The sequence below is a fragment of the Numenius arquata genome, chromosome 8 (genome assembly GCF_964106895.1).
Source record: "Numenius arquata chromosome 8, bNumArq3.hap1.1, whole genome shotgun sequence".
Classification (NCBI taxonomy): Eukaryota; Metazoa; Chordata; class Aves; order Charadriiformes; family Scolopacidae; genus Numenius; species Numenius arquata.
The window spans coordinates 2,376,247-2,393,696 of record NC_133583.1 but is presented as its reverse complement, the minus strand read 5'-3'; positions in this window follow the sequence as shown (position 1 = coordinate 2,393,696).

The window sequence follows — 17,450 nt, the reverse complement described above, 5'->3', positions numbered from 1 at the left end:
AAGAAACACAGCTGATACCTTGATATCGTATCACTTTGGGAAAGGAAAAAGGGGGGCATAAATTAAGCATTTCCTTCTGTAAGTAAGTTTTAAAGTGATCTGATTACAACAGCTCCCAATAGCACCATTCCATGGCAGCAAAGAATAAAATCAATAACGAGCATCAACATTTTCATTTTGTTTAGTGGTTCTGTAGCTAAGTGAAAATCCGCGTTTCAGTCACGGCTTGGCCAAGGGAGGGCCACGACTAACCCAGGTAGAACTTCTCCAGCTGATGTATCCAGGAATTGCTCATTTATTGATTAACAAAGAACAACGTGGCTTCAAAGGCGACACTGTGGTGCGATTATTTTGGAGAAAGTATAAAGCTTTTAGGACTTGATTTGACTAATGCTGCTGGAGGATTTGTTAGAATTTAGCAATTTAATGGCCATCTAACAAGAGGACACTGCTGTCTTAATCTATCCTTGAATATTAAAATATCAAAGTAAAGGCTAATCCTTGTTCCCAATGGTTTAAACAGACAAAATAGAGAGGAAGTGGAACCCAAAACCATGGTTCCATACATCAATGGCACAGTGAACGGACACCAGGCCCCAGGGTCATCGCCCACAGCTTTTCCCACCAGAGAAAAAGAAAAGAGAAAAACTTTTCAGTCTCTGCTATAAAATAGCTTCCTTCCACTGAAGTCCGAGTGGTGTAAAACTTTTCTCAGGTCTATACCCAGCATTGCACTTGTCTACACACAAATAAGCAGCCCCTGCAGTAATCCACGCCTTGAATATCCATCGATTTCCATGGCCACACAGCTGCCCACATCTGGGCAGTGGTTTCCTGCGTTCGTCACTCAGGAGATGGGGCTGGCAGTAGAGGATGGCAGGAGCTCATTATAACAGTACCGCTCTCTTATTTCTAAGTATTCCACCCTTGTATGACAGAAATCTTACCAGAAAAAACTAACTGAAAATCAGAAATTTGCCCATGTGGAGGCAGAGCAGCCTGGCCGTGTTCCCTAATAACACATGGAGGTTGGCAGCGATAAGAAATGATTCTTTAGGAGAAAGGTGAGTGGAAAGTGCTCCAGCCAGGAGAGGCAAAATATGCTAAGCCTACCATAGAGCACCAGCTTCTGTGATACTCCTCTTCAAAGCCTAGTGAGTATTTTCTTTCAGAAAAAAAAGTAGGACAAAAGACTATAATCTTGCAGTGCTGTGGTTTCATGAAACAAATAAATATGGGTCAGGGGAAAATTCATGCCCTTTTCCAAAAGCTTCCCTAAGTTCCTGCTCAGAAAAATCAGCTTTGTGATTTGATGGAGCTCACGTGGTGACCGAGGGACCAGCGGAAAGGGCAGGGTGCAGGTTTCAGCCGATGCCCCCCCCCCGCCCCTTAGCTCAGGGGTTTGTCTGTGCCCCCGGCACTGCTGTGAACCCCACTCCTGCGTGCAGCCCCCCCGGCATTGCTGTGAACCCCACTCCTGGGTGCAGCCCCCCCGGCATTGCTGTGAACCCCACTCCTGGGTGCAGCCCCTCACGCTGTGGCCGAGGGAGGCGAGCGGCTGGGTGGGCCACGGTGTGCTGCACTTCCCCGGTCAAACCGAAGGAATTCTAACCAACGGGGGTTCAAAAACCCAGGACCAACTCAGGGAAGAGTTAAGCATATTCCTATCTCCCTTTGAAATAGCAGAGTTGTCTTTTTAAAATATATATGTAATGAAAACTTATGTGCTTGCTTAAATCTGGCGCTGAAGAGCTGTTTTCTTCTCCCAAGCTGCCATCTGCCATATTATCTGATTCAGAGAACACTTTCTAAGAGGTGCAAAGTAAGATCTGAGGCCACGGCGGGCTACTGAAGCCGGTCTCAGCTCGCCAGAACCAAGACCAAGTGACAGGAGAGGCTGAGGCCGGCCGGAGCATCGCTGTCCTCTGCCTCCACCTCCCTCCTCTGGCATGCACAGACCTCAGGGCGGGATGGCGGTGCTGCAAGCCAGAGCAACAAAAAATAAAGAGAGACGAGTACTTTTCTTACAATAGCTGCAGATTTTCCTAATCCCATGTCCTCTGGACCACCTTGACGATGCTCTGAGCCTCTGTTGAGCCCTGGCTAAAGCAAGCACGTTTCATCACCCAGAGAAGCTCAAGCTGTCTCACATGTGGGAGCAAGCAGACCTTTCTGAACCACTAATGAGCAAATAATTCACTTTCAACTACAAATAGACAGTCTTGTGTAAACTCACAGAATAATCCTGCACTGTACACGAGCCAAAAGCAATAAATGCTCTGCGCCATGTCTTGACAATAAAGCTAATGCACATGGCTTGCTTCATCAGAGAGCGCAGAGCCTCGTTAGCTCAAGCATCCTTCAGCAGAACCCTGAAAGAGCCGGATTAGGCTCTATAAAAGCCCTGGCACCACGTCTGTTAAATGACGTGGCGGTTTTTACACTTACTGGAGTAATTTCCCTCTTTGCGAGGCCGCGCTCCGGAACGCAATGCAGCGGGAGGAACGGGTGTTACCGGTGCCCCGCGTGCTGCCTGGGCTCTGTGGGGAGCTTCGACAGCGGCGTGACCCTCTCCATCCCACGCCGAGTGTATTTCCAGCGTAACACACCGCCCACCCGGCGAAGCCATGAGTTTGTGACAAGAAAACATCGAGGCGGTTCGTGCCGGCCGGCTGAATTCCCCAAGCGGGGGATAACAAGCCGAGGGATAACGTCAGGAGGAGCTGAGGAGAGTTGAGCCTAATAAAATCTTCAGCCAAAATCTTCAGCCCCGGGGCAGAATGCAGCCGAGACCGCTGCCTCGATACGACTGGCATTTGTTTCTCAAACACGGACACTTTTCAACAGGCGGCGTAGGAGGGATTATACGGATCATCTCAAGGGCAACACGGGCATTTGCGAGGAGAGAAGCCTCCTCCGTCTGGAATCCCAGGAAGGAAGAGATTCAGTCCCTGTGTGCCGCAGCAGGAATCACCTCCCAGCGCCCTTGGGTTTCGCCACATCTCTATTATTTGGGGAGAGGAACAGAAGGCTTATCGAAACACTTTTGGGTTTTTTCCAATGGGAAAATAAGAACCGGTATGTTCACAATAAATGGATATTTGTATAGAAAGCCACGTACTTGGAGATGAAATCTTTCCAGATTTTAGCAAAAAGCCCATTTTCCCAGATTCCATCTGCATTTCATGGTTCCCACTCTCTCACCCTTTTTACTGTCATTTTCCCCACTGAGAAAAACTGAGGGAGAAAAACAGCACAAAGAAGAGGTTCTGCCCAGATTTAAAATAACAGTTCACTGAGAAAAGCACTCGCTTTTTGAAGGGCAACTCTTTTCAGACAATTTTCCCGCAGGAAAGGCTGGGATATTTGCAGAAGGTCAAATGCTGCTGGTGCAACCAGAGTCAGTGTCTTCACCAGTTTTATTGCTGGCTTTGTGATTGCTTCACCTTAGCCAGTTTGGGTTCAAACCCAGAAAATTTCAAACTCTGGAAAGGTACTAACCAAGGGCTGTTTGGCTCCTTCAAGCGCAAGGACAGCTTCGAGAGCTGGAGGTCTGAGACCTGCTGGGCTTTCTGAGCCCCAGGAGATCCCACAGAGCTGGAAGCCTGGGTGGTGGGCGGGAGAGGAACGAGCTGTGGGTTCCAGACCTCGGGGCACCCACCACGCCGCTGATGTGCAGACCCGCTTTCTGCATAGATATGGACCTTGTGGTACCAACACTTTGGCTGCCTTCCATATCTAAACCGTACAAACCTCCAGAAACTGGGATCTCCACCTCGTCCTGCCCCATGGCACCACGGCTCAGCGTTGTCCTCCCCGCTGCGGGCGCCGGTGGTGGGAGGAGAGGTGACGAGCAGCACAACGGGGGAGCAATCAGGAGGAACGCATCACACCAGCCAGCAATCTGGAGACTGTAAAAATGAATAGTTTGTGTTTCACTGATTTTGATGCGGTCGTATCATCTGTAAATTACATACCCAGCCATTTTTCCAGTTAGCCATTATTCTGTCAGGCGATCGGCTGCCAATTCCAGCCCTCCTAACCATATGCACGGCTGTAAACCTTGAAAGCAGCTGTCTCCAAAGCAAGCCAGTTCGGGAAGAATAGGAAACAAATTACATAAAAGCAGATTAACTTCTCTTTAACTTCCCTCAAAATATTTCTTCCCCACAGCCTCTGTAATCCCATTTTTTAAGGGAATTTGGTCTCTTTATTTCTTATACTTATCAGTGTGACTTGAATTTAAAGCTTTATATTTCATGTTTCTGCCCATGGACCTGTTGCAATTATAATCCTCAGCCTTTTCAATGGTGGGGACGGCTCTTTGAGCAGTTTTCAGCCTGTTGCACTGATACTTCCCACAGGACAAAGACGGCCAGTGCACGCTCAGTGCGTTCAGTTGAGCAGCTCCTCGGTGGGCAGCAGCAATATTCTGGCAGTCTTGGGGTTTTTATCGTTTTCTCTTTTAATCTTGGTCCACTTGGATACATAAACTCCTTTCAGGGAGTTGCAGAGAGCGAGAAGGTCTCCCCTCAGCCTCCTTTTCTCCAGGCTGAACCCCCCCAGCTCCCTCAGCCGCTCCTCACAAGACTTGTGCTCCAGACCCCTCACCAGCTCCGTTGCCCTTCTCTGGACACACTCCAGCACCTCAACGTCCCTCCTGTTGTAAGGGACCCAAAACTGGACACAGCCCTCGAGGTGGCGACTCACCAGTGCCCAGTACAGGGCGACAGTCACTGCCCCACTCCTGCTGGCCACACTGTTCCTGATACAGGCCAGGATGCTGTTGGCCCTCTTGGCCACCTTGGCACACTGCTGGCTCATGTTCAGCTGGCTGTTGACCAACACCCCCAGATCCTTTTTCCCAGGCCACTCTCCAGCCACTCTTCCCCAAGCCTGTGGTGTTCATGGGGTTGTTGTGACCCAAGTGCAGGACCCAGCACTTGGCCTTGTTGAACCTCACACCATTGGCCTCGGTCCATCCATCCAGCCTTTCCAGATCCCTCTGTAGAGCCTTCTTACCCTCACGCAGATCAACATTCCTACCCAACTTGGTGTCCTCTGCACCAATCCCCTCGTCCAGGTCGTTGATAAGGATATTACCAGAACTGTTCCCAATACAGAAGGTGGACCAGCCCCGGTGTGGGACCACAGGAGGGTGAAGAGCACACAGAGCCCTACCTAAAATTAGGGTGCAGCATGGGAAGGTGTGAGTCCTGGGGGACGCATTGCTGAGGCCTCAGTTATGAGCTGGAGAGTGAGGAGAATAGTGGAGGAGGTGGTGTTAGGGCCATGGGTTAGAGAGATGGAGGGTACTCAGAGGTGGGCACAAGGGCAGCTCATAGTTTGTGGCCAAGGTTTACTTATTCTGCTCTCTATAAAGGCCCTCTCTCCTTTCCTTACTCAGAGAAAGACCTCGGGGCTTGTAGGAGAGATGCTCTACTGCCCTTCCCCGGACCACAGGCAGCCGGGGCTGCTGCTCCACTGCCAAAATCCCATTGGGAAGGGCTCTGCGCAGTGGAGGAGCCTTGGGGAAGGAGCTGGGTGACCGCCCCGTCTCGCTCCGCTGGGCTCAACACCCCAGGAAAATCGCGTGCGACGTGGGAGGAGAGGATGACTGGTCCCTTCGGGGAGAGCAAGAGATCAGAGAATTAAAAACTGAATGAGCTCCCTGTGCCCTCTGCAATTAAAGGGAACTTGAAAGAGTTTCAATTTGGTGATATCATTAATTTCCCCTCATCCTCCTCCCTCCTGCTGCAGTTCAGAAGAGTCCTTTTCAACTGTTTATTGACTGCGTGATGAAAGGCTGAGCTGGAGAGACCCTAAGAAAAGGAAAGTTTGAAAAGTTTTCAGCCCTTTCATCAGTTCTTTAAACAATGTTCAGAAAAACATGAGAGAAATACTATGTTTGAGAGAAATAGTGTAATTAAAGCTGCGTGCAGTGGGCTTCACTGTCCGAATGTGACTCGAATACTCGCAGCCCTATGTCGTGTGAAGATTTAGTTTGCAATTTTGTCACAAACAAGGCTGTTAAGAAACACATTTATACTTACCCAGCTATTTCCTTTATTTGCTAAGGAACAAAATCGCGCTGGTACACTAGCTAGGTAGGAAACGCAGCATGTTAAGAGTTTAAAAATAACTGATGTGCACAGAACGTGTATATGGCACGAACCCAGGGATTTTAGGGAATGTGGGATCATACAGTGTGCCAAGCACCTCCAAAATAAAACCTGAGCAGAGGGCACCCCACAGCTGCACGGGCAGGACCCACGAGTTCTTGACTCGCCTGAGGAGTCTGTCTGTCAAAGAGCCCAGAGGAATATTTTTTAACACGTCCGTCTTTTTTCTGCCAAAATTTCCATCTTTCTCAAGACCCCACCTGAAAATTTCTGCCCCTTTTTTCTTTTCCTGTAATTCCTTACACAGTCTCGTCCCATAGCTGGAAGGTAACTGAGTCTTGATAACTCATAGGATGGTCCTGTAGATGACGGGAGCAACCAAGGGATGGGTTTCTACAGCAACATAACTGGTGTAAAATGCCCTTGTCTAGGTCTACTCACACAACACAAACAAGCCAACGGGAATTGCTGCCAAATCTCACTTTTCATGACTCTTAAATGGAAGAAATCCTCAAAAATATCCCAAGCCCATCACGTTTCCTGGGCACAGTTTGCCCACAGGAAGGATCAAAGATTTCAAACAACTCCACTTCATTGGCACAGATTGATCAAAGCCGCTTTCAAAGCCCAGCCAGCCACAAGGCAGTGACAGGGACCAGTCCCTGATCAAAAGCGAGTGGGCAAACGCGTGCGGTTTGCTGATAACCTCTTATCAGATCTCCATCGGGTGACAGCTTTGTTGTCACGGCAAGAGACGAAAGCCTGGCATGGGACTACTCGTTCCTGAACATGATGGAGGAGGAGAAGGCACACGTGCTCCTTGGCTACTCACGGGGCTCAGTGCTTGGGAACAGCTCCTGGCTTCTCACAATTACAATTAAAAAGGGAAACCTCCAGAATCACAGACCATTGCACCTCCCTGGTGTGAAGCCACCAAGTGTGATTCCCCGGGGTGAGGCTGCTGGCTGGCCACGAGCTGGCAGTCTGTGCCAACAGTGACCATCTGGCCTGCCTTTGGGACCTGCTGGAGATGGCTCCCGTAAGTATTAATTTTTGTTGAGTAAAGCTTTTCTGACACATCTCCTGGAGTCTGTTGGTCCATTGATACAACACGGTGCTGCAGGCACCTGACATGTGGCTGCTGTCCCCAAATGTGGCAGTAGTCACAAGAAGGGAGCACGACTGAGGAGCAGGAACTGAAAGGATGATTGAGATCTGTGGGGCAGGACTGAACGGAGCAGGACCGAATGGAGCAGGAAGGGTTAACACAGCCATCAAATTAGAAAGCAGTCCTAATTATTTCAGCAATCAAAAGCAACCACTCACCTTATCAGGCAGCCAACTAGTCCCACCACAGACATCTTCTGTGTTTATTTTCTTGTCTTCTTAGACGAGAAAGAGAACATGGGGGATCCCAGTCCTGGCCATCTGGCATTAGTGTGAAAAATACGGTGAGAGATATACAGTTGTCTGAGTAACTCCCTTCTAGAAGATAAATTCATATGTTCTCATAATCCTAGATTTGTGTTTTTTTTCCCTAGGCTTTACTCACCCATGGCTACAACCTGAGGAGATGGGTCCATTTACAACCCCAACTTCAATCAGGTTTACTTCAGGTTTTATTCAGGTTCCTTATTAAATTACTTCAGGTGCCTTATTAAAACTGTGGTTCCTAGAGAGTAATTTTTACCCCAAATTAAGAATTTTATAAATTGGAGTCACAGGCGGCGTGGCCACCATTCCTGCTTTCTCCTGAAGGCTGCCCTGAGCATCTGCCCTTGGTGGGACTTGAAGCGCTGGAAGCTGATGGTGTAAGTTCCCCACACGGCCCATGGGCTGACCATCAGGGACAAGCCAGAACTTGTCTCTGTGATTGGCAGCACTACATTCGTGCACTAGTGGCTTCCCTAGCACTGCAAATTCAACCCAAATGTGGCGTAATCACCCCGCTCTTTGTAGAGATCAAGCCACGGCTGTCCTGAAACCTGAGCGACGTACCGAGGTCAGCCCGAGATCCCTGACGTGTCAGGCACGATGCTCTCCTTGGCACCTGCAGTTGTCTCCTGTATGTAAGAATACTCTTGCATTCGTCTCAGAAAGGCTGAGAAATGAAAATCAGCTCCCATCCAAGTTTGCTTCTCCTCCTCCCGCACAAAGCTGCTCCGTAAATTGCCCTCGGCGCTGCTGCACAAACGAGGCAGCTGCTGAGAGCCTGAAGAGCACCGCACGCACGGGAAGCAGTCTCCTAGCAATAAGGAAGATGTAAAAGCCCTCAAAATAGCTCCTCCTTCCATTTCTTTTCAGTGACTCATACTGTACAACATGGGGTTTTTTGGGGGGGGTGGGTTTTTTTTTTGGTTTGTTTTTTTTTTTTTCCTTCACTTTCTTACAGCAAAACCACTCACACTGTGTGTGTCAGGTGAAATGAGGCGAGGAACAGGGCGCACGCACTGCCTTCGTTTAAGAACACACGGGCATCCCAGGTGCCCCCCCCAACCTGAATGCATTTCGCGTTTTCTTGCTGACACACGAGAAGCAGCTGTAAGCGCTGCCATGATCTGCAGTTAGGAAGCATTTTGCACAGCCCGGGCAGGCAAAACCACCTCCTCTCTGCCTGCTACATCCTACCAACGCTTCGTGGGAACCCTGCAAAACAGAAGGTAAACAGCTGTCAATGCGCCTCGTGTGTGTGGAAATCGGGAGCAGCTGCACTCAAGGCAACGGAATGATACAGCTCCCAAACTGGTGCGATGGAAGAATTACGTTGTCTGGCCTGACAGGGGTTTTAGAAGCAGTGGTAAGTAAAAAAAGAGCAGGTTTCCCACGGTGCTGTCGGATTTACACCGTCTCACAGCCGAGCTGGAACTGTCCAAGAAGGAAATCATTATTTAAAAACCAAACAGACATGGCTGAACGGGCAAATTTGCCTTCAGTCCCAGGAGAAGTACCTAGACAGGTTTCTGAAACCCCCCACAATTTTCTTATCTTTTTTTTTTTTTCCTGAATAATCCTCACCCTCTAATTCTGATTGAAAAAAATACCTAAAAATAGTTCCAGAGAAGAACTCCAATGAATTATGCAATGGACATATGCTCTCGCATCAGATCTTGATGCTTACTTTATCTGATGTCATGCAGAAGATTGAAGCTCGGGACTGTGCTGGGAATGATCCCAGAGATGCAGTAGGATTCTAGGTCACATCACTTCATCTCTGATCAGGCGTGGGAGCACCTGGGAGAGCAGATGGCTAGACAATGTAGCTATCGCTGGTGGTTTTAATTTTCCTGGATTAAGAAGCAAGTACCAGGCAAGTAGTTTGATTTGCTAAAGACACAGCGGCAACCCTGGCAGAGGAAACCCTTCCACAGCTCTCATGACAAACCGCCTTCTCGCACAGTTTCTGGTAGGACTGCAAATCCACAGGCAACTCATTCACCAGTCACTTTCCAGTTATTGCTGTTTTAACCACATATCGCTAAGAAATACCCTGCCAAAAAAAAAAGAGATAATTTAAAATCTAGCTTCTAACCATACAAAGTGCATTGCGCTTTCTCCCACTGTGACTGTAAACCAGGGGAGAACAAAAATCTTTAATGTGTTTTGTAATTCTTTGTGACTGCACCTCCTCGCCCTTGTGAATCGGCAGCCTTTGGATCTGCGGGCTGCAAACCTGGGCTGTTTCCAGCGCATCCTTCCTCCGGCATCGCCTGAGTCAGAGGAAGCACTGCGTACCACAGACCAGCATCTTCCCTCTGCTAGTCCCCTCCCAGGTGAGCTGGCTCCCAGCCATCAAATTAGCTGCTCTCTCCTACACCCTGGTCAAAAACCCAGCTGGCGTGAGCTGGGGCTGTTCATGAGAGTCACCGCCAGCAGCACCAAGCCTTAAGAACTCTTAATTTTAACGACAATCTCTCACTAGGAGCTTTTGGGGCTGAACTGTAAATAAAGAAAGAAGTATTGTCCTGGAAAAAGAATTGCTACTCTTAACACACTATCATTTCATCCTGCAAGTAATTAATTAGCCAGTAGGGAATAAAAGCGCTGTTTCAGAGATGGATACAAGGAGGTAAATTTATTCCCGGTATAACTCCATTGCCTTCTGTGGAACCACATGAGGAGAGGATTCAGTCCAGTGTGGGTGTACAACGTATCCCTACTACTTCATCCCTAAACCACACAGACAGATGTGCAGATTACCACGGCAGTTCCCAGATTTAGGATTCATAAATGAATTTCTTGTTTCTCTAGAAAAAGGGCATAGCAGGATTACATGGAGAAAATTACGCGTTCTTCTACTCAATTTTAGTTAGGAGCAGCTTCAAGATAAAATGAACCAGTTGCAGCAAATGTATAATAATAAAACAACACCGATACTAAAAGAAGGGAATTACTCTCTTACTATGTTCACACCTATCAAATTTAGAGGAAAGAAAAAAACCTACAGTACCACTGTGTGTATTATCAGGACAGTCAATGAGACATGAAACAAGGACGAACTCCATTTGCCTGGGCAAAAAGCCCAGTTTGGAAGTAATTGCTGTAGTGGTGTAGCAGCTGCAGATATAGCCAGATCAAATCCAAAGATCAAACGCTTATTTCATTTTGATAAAAGTCATTAAACCACAAATCAACTTACTTTGGAGTACAGTCAGGAAATAACTCTGTATATACCATCTGCACATAACTCTCCCCTAATAAATTAAAGCAGTGACAGCAGCTTTCTTATTTGAAATCCCCAAACTTATATTTCATTAAGTATCAACATTTCTCATTTAGATTTTATTTAGCAGATAAGCCACCGCACCATGTTTAAAATCAGACCAGAGGATTTCTGAGCTGAGGGGGTGTGCTGGGACCGTCTGCCTCAACTGACGGCTCAGGACCAGGATTTCGAAACCCCTCTCCCTTTGAGTCTCATGATGACAGAGAACGGAATGGCATTAAGGGCTCACGTGTGAAATTCAGGGAGCACCAAGGAAGCTCTACAAGCGTGGACTTCTTCAAATATAGTAAAAATATAAGCAAGAGCGCAAGAAAAAAATATTGTAGAAGGTAGCAATTGCACGGGAGCAATTTAATTATCGAAGTGCACTTTCTTCAATACATTAGCTTGGCAATTTAATCAGTCTTTGGAGAGCTTTTGGCCATCCGTTACAGGGCTGCTTCGGCAGGCACAGCCTCTGCCTGCAGGGTTGGTGCAACACCAGCCAAACCCCCCGGAGCATCCCTGGGGCTGGGAGAAACACGGGGTGGGAAGGAAGATTTCACAGCGGTAGCAAACTTTCTACTTCTCTCTGCTTTGATTTGAAGATCATAGAAAACTTCATTAATTGTAGCATCCCAAGACAGACCATGATGCTACTGTGCATCACGGCTTCTCAAAGGGCTGAAGTAGGTTGAGCCAAAGTTTATAACCTTCCTTTACTTATTAAGGCTTGCCTAAACTCATATGGGCTTGTGAAGAAGAATTTAGGATTATTTTATTAGACTCAAATTGTAACAGTCTGACCCTTTTGGAATAGCATTTTATTCTCCTTTTTAGTCCACCAGAACTTTAGCAGACAATTTTTGTAGTGACACACATCTCTGCAGTCGTGCCAGAATGTGGCGCAGCCATCTATAGCTACAAAACAAATGTCAGCTTTCATGCTGTGATTATAGCAATCAATCTCAAACCCTCACTGCCTATTAACGTAATAGATTGTTCTGGATGTCTGGACCTGCAATTCTAATACCACTAGTGCTCATCAAAACTTTGAGAGATCAAAGATCAAAACTTCACCTTAATAAATTAATCAATTTTTGAGACTAGGAATCAATTTGTTGATTTACTCCTAATGCACCTCCCACAAAAGGTAATTCTGTTACCTGTGCCCTTCAGAAAATCTCTGCATTACTGACGGATGGATTTAGAGCTAAGAAGATCATTATTAAATTCACGATTAACAAGAAGTTATCGAGATAGTGTTAGCCAAACTAATGGAAAGATTATGAAATTTTCATCTCAATTCTTTTTTTCATGGTAGTTCTTTTTTATATTTACCTGCTAAAGAGAAAAGGACTCACCTATTAGTCCTACGCTGAGCTCCCAGCGTTCCTGGAATGGTGTCCCGTCCTCCGCAGGGAGCCCACAGAAAAGCTTCTTTTGGGTTCAGGAAACGCACCCTCATTTTCGGCAGTCCTCTGCTGTCCCACGTATTTTCTTTTAGCGAGTCTCCCTTCCACCTGCAGTAATTACTTGATTGGAAGTTTTTGTCATATAAGTGGGAATTACTTTTAATCCTCAAATTATTAGAATTCTTAGCATCCTGGAATGATTTTTGAAGATAAAAAGAAAAGTTTTAAATGAGTTTTGAAATATTCTTCTGAAAACTAATATAATAGCATAACTATTGGATTTTTTTAATAAAACCCCATCAATTTGAATTAATATATTTATATGAATGGATTCTCTGTCAATGCTAAGCCTCGAGTTGTTCTTACTTCAAGCCAAACTTTTCAAATATTAAGCAGGAAGAAGGGGAGTTAGTCTACAATGCACAGTTATCAGGAGACCAAGGCAAAGTTAGCCTACCAAAGGTGATGATATTAATAATGACATTTATGCTGCAGGAATTTAATTAGACTGAAAAAGAATTTGTAGTAAAGATGTCACAATAACTCAAGACAAAATGAAAATCAGTCCGAAGGCATTCAATCCTTAATTAGTTTGGGAGTAGTAGATTAAAGATAAACTTAGAAAAACTGGTGGAGTGACTGGCTATTAGGGGCCTCTAGAATGTATAATGTCACGTTAGATGTTTCACTTTTTGATGCTTTTAGATAAGACCAAGTGCAAAGTATTGTAAAAAATACAGGAGCTGATTTTTTTTTTTTTTCATTCTTCAAAAGATCAAACGTTTCTGCTTTTAATAAAACCAGTGACAGTCACAAGCTTTGGTTGTTGACACTGATTTTTTTCCTGAGCACGATGAAACAATAAGCTGCGTGACACCTCGGTTATATATGGAGAATGGCAACTCTGTGTACAGACAACATTCAATTTATGTGTACTGTCTTTTGAAAGATGAGGGGAAAAAAGGTGTTTCTGATCATCCACAGTAAGTTACTTTCTCGGTGTTGGCTTGTTCTGTGCAAAACACATGAAAGGAATAACGAAGCAGAATGTTCATAAAAGAACCAGGAAGATTTTCAAGCTCAGTTGATTGATCTGTATGTGTTCATATTTAGGTAAGAAGAAAAGGAATCTATGCAAAACATCTTGCAGTCACCGGTAAATGGATTGTAAAGCTGTGGGACTCTTCCAGCTGAGTCCTCGTGTCCCATCTGGCTCTGGGAGGTCGATGCCATTAACGTCTGGCTGCTTCCCACCCCAACTGATGTCAACAGCAAACTCACCACTGAGTTTCAGCTCTAGGCTCACAACATAATATATTGACCAAGCAAAAAATAAAAGCCAAACACTTAAGTCATTCAAAAGACCTCATTTTATGTTCTTATAAAAGGAAGAGACCTGAACGAGGAGGTAAGCTCACCCAGACTGAAATCCTGCGAAGCTGCCACCTCTGACCAGGAGGTTATCAGTCCAACATCTCCAGGAGCCTCTGCCATGAATTCCCTCCCTGACTTAGGTACCAAAGCAAGTCAGGTAAGCGGCCCATCCTTCATCTTCCAGGAGTATTCATTTAAAACAACAAGTAGGGAAAAAAACCCACAGAAAAGGCAGTAACGTACTGTCTGCCTGACTTAGTGAAAGGACCTTGACCCTGCATCCCGTGGGACGGCTTTAACGACGTGTTTGGATTTCACACAATACATTGTTTTTCTGTTTTATCTCAGGTGGAACAGACTCAGCAGATTAGGGAAATTCAAAATTAGGAAGAAAACACATTTAGTAGAAAAATCTAGCAGTACATAGATTGTGAACAACTTAATAATAATAGCAGAGGCTATTTTGAGAATGTTATTCAATTATATTCCTGTTTTAAATGATTTCTGCATCAAACCCTATCTGAAACAAGAACAGAGTGAAGAAAGCAAAACAGAAGCTCTCCCTAATTTGCATTCAAAGTGGTTAATTTGCTGGGTTGACTAATGGATTGCTTTTTATTGTAAACGCCACGCAACCATATCAATACTTACTTCTCATCTAAAGAAATCCCCAAGAGCCGTGCTAGATTCCTATCTGCACCCTGCAGCCCCGTGAACATCTACAGTGCCTCGTTAGCATCAACACACTGTATTTTTAAATTAAAGCAAAGCTGCACTTGCCTAGCAGTAAAAGTATGGTCCTAAACTGCCCATCTTGAAAAATTCCTCTCTCTCTTTGCCCTTACTCAAGGACAGAGGCATTTCCCCCCATCGCTAGGACAGCTTAAAATGCTGGTCTCAGCCTTTCGGTGCTCGGTGCATATGGTGCTCCCCACGCCGTTTCCCACTGCAATCTTTCTGCCGCGTTCCTCGCTGGCCTCGGGCTCTCTGTACAGGTGCTGCAGCAGACTGCTTCTTTACTGCTGATTTGTGCTGTCGTTACTCACTCTCTCCTATCTTCTCCTTGGCTCCAGTCATGCTGTTATCTTCTGTGCTGGGTTGTTAAACCGAAGTACGAATAGCATCCTTCCGAAAAAAAAAAAAAAAAAAAAAAAGAAAAAGGCAGTGTTAAACCAGTTAGGCTTTTCTTTTGACCTTCCATAAGGTCAAAATAGGTTGAAGGTTTTTTCACCTCTATCTAAACATTTTTCATTATGGGAAAGGAGTAAGTTCCATATATCAACAGTACGAAAGAGTCTACTGCTGTGAATTTTGGAGTACAATTCCCACAGCTGGTGAGGAGAGGGGTTTTGCCTCACCAGCGCACGACAGATGATAGTTTCTTCAAACCTCACTTTGCTTGGGTTTCTTTATCAGAACCAAGACAGATTTCTGAGTGAGGAGCTAAACCAAAGCGTCAGTGGGTAGGTAACGTGGTCAGCACTTACACTCACCTCCTCCAGCTCACGACTTCTCAGCAGCTTTGTGAGACTGCTCCAGCAGTGGCACAAGGGGCATTGGTTGTCCACGAGGTTTAGATGGATGGAGAAAAGGACAGTTCTTCTACCATGAGTAGGCAGGGAAGAGGGCAACCACGGCAGATGGCAGAGAAGAAGAAACACAGAGTGGCTGGTGCTGGATGACTAGCTGTCAGTTAGCATTTCTGGAAAACACAACTGAATTCTCATGCAATTACAGGCATCCCTCATCCTTCGTCTTTCACCCAGCACGGAGAATCCCTCTTTGTAACCTTTGGGGGACTAGAGGCGCAAAAATAAAGGTGCCACAGCAGCAAGGCACACCAGGCAGCTTCTGGAGAGGGAACTCAGCTTGTGCTGTGCTGGGCAATGGCATGGCCGGACCCGCTGGACCCTTCCCCAGCTGATTTAAAGGAAGCTCAGACCTCTCTCCCCTGCCCCGCCACCTCCTCCACCGCCACACATCACTCAGCCAACACCGAGCACAGCTCTGAAAGCCCAGCACGCTCAAGTCTTGTACTTTTAATGTCAAGGTCCGAGTCAGGGCAGAGAGTTTAGAGTTTACTCTCTTTAACGTCTTCTGTAAAATTAATTACTGGTCATTTGACAAAATAAATTGACCTTATAATAAGGTTTCTAAAAATGCAAGTGGTGTAATTCTCTAAATTATTTTCTGCACACAGTACCAAGTTCTTTCCTGCCTTACACCTCCCCTAATGTTGTACTCAGTGAATATAAGGCAGGGAAGAATTTAATCTCTAATATATAAGTGGGATGCACTTATTTCCCTAGGGAACTGACTCGATCTAGAGCACTGGCTATTTATAACACATTCAAAAAATAAATCCGGGGCAAAAGGGTAGGAAGGCTGCTAAGAAAGGCTATATTTGTTGATAGAACTAGAAAAAGTAACATAGCTGTGGATTCCCATATAAAGTTAGCTTTACAGAATGCTGAAAATTTTAAATTGTCACTAAAACCGGGCATTACTCACAACTAAGGCAACTCCCCGCGATGGGCACAGCAATGCCACGTGATCTGAGCTGAATGGTCATCTGTCCAAACTTCTTCCCTCTTTGGCCTACGGGATTTGAGGAGCATTGCTCAGGACTAGTTCCGTCTTGGATGAGGTGGCCTCATCCCACTGCACACCCACTGGGACCTACGGCAATCCTACAGGAGATAACCACCGTTGGTCCTGAGATGATACCAGGGGTGTTTCACAGCTCACCAGAGCTGCAAGACAGCACGACGATGAGAATACCCACTGCATCTGTGACAAGCAGCCCTGGAGAGCTTCCTCTTGGAGGGAACTGGCTGGCTCGCTTCAAAACAGCGTCAAACACGGACACTCAGACGGCGAAGACCGGGAGCAAACAACAGTTGAAGTTATTTGGCAACACAGATGGGCCCTGAGTCATTTCTTGGAGCTGGTCTTCAAACACAGTGTGACAGTCAGAGCTGCAGTCAGGCTTTGGAAGGGCTTTGCAAGGAGCAGACAGTGGATAAATGTGCCAAATGCCCTCTTTACCTTCTAACTGTCCTATTTTTCCACTGCTTAGTCTTGCCTCTTGCTGTAAGCTGACCACGTGGCACAACACTGCACCTCCAGAGACACTGGTGATTTGGGTGGGCTGAGGGCACCGGAGAAGTTTTATTCAAAAAAATATAGGAGAGTTGAGGAATGCTGAGTTTAAGCTGACTCTACTGGATGATCTTTGTGAATAACATCTGCATTTGGCCTGCAGCGGAGGCAAGATTAGAAATTTCTGACCATTAATTTCCATGAATACAGATTTCCAAGCGTTCCTCACAAGCCCAGAGCATCACTTGCTAAAGAAACTACTTTCATTCTCTCCTTGTTTTTCTGGATAGCTATGAGCGTTTGTCCCTTTTCATTCCCCCTGCAAACTTCTATCAGCAGAGAAAACCATCCAAGAATGACACTTAAACAGAGAGACAGCTTACCTGCGCCAGCAAAGCGAGACGCAAAGTCTCTGCACCGACTCCTTATGATGAAATATTGATAGAAAATACTGCAACACAAGGAGTTTAAAATCACTCAGTCCTTTATATACAAATCTTTTTTGTTCAACTGTAGCCTAGCAGTACCAGATCACTTTTCTAGCTTACATATGAATAAAACTGACTATTCAAAAAAGGCAAATATATCTTCTGAGAAATTTCAAGATAAATTATTTTTTTTAGTTTGCAATTTTTTAATTTTTTCCCCATTTGTCATTTTCGGCAGTACATTGTTAAACAAAGGGTATAGGATTTTTTATTTATTTATTCTGAAGACATTATAACTTTTCAATCT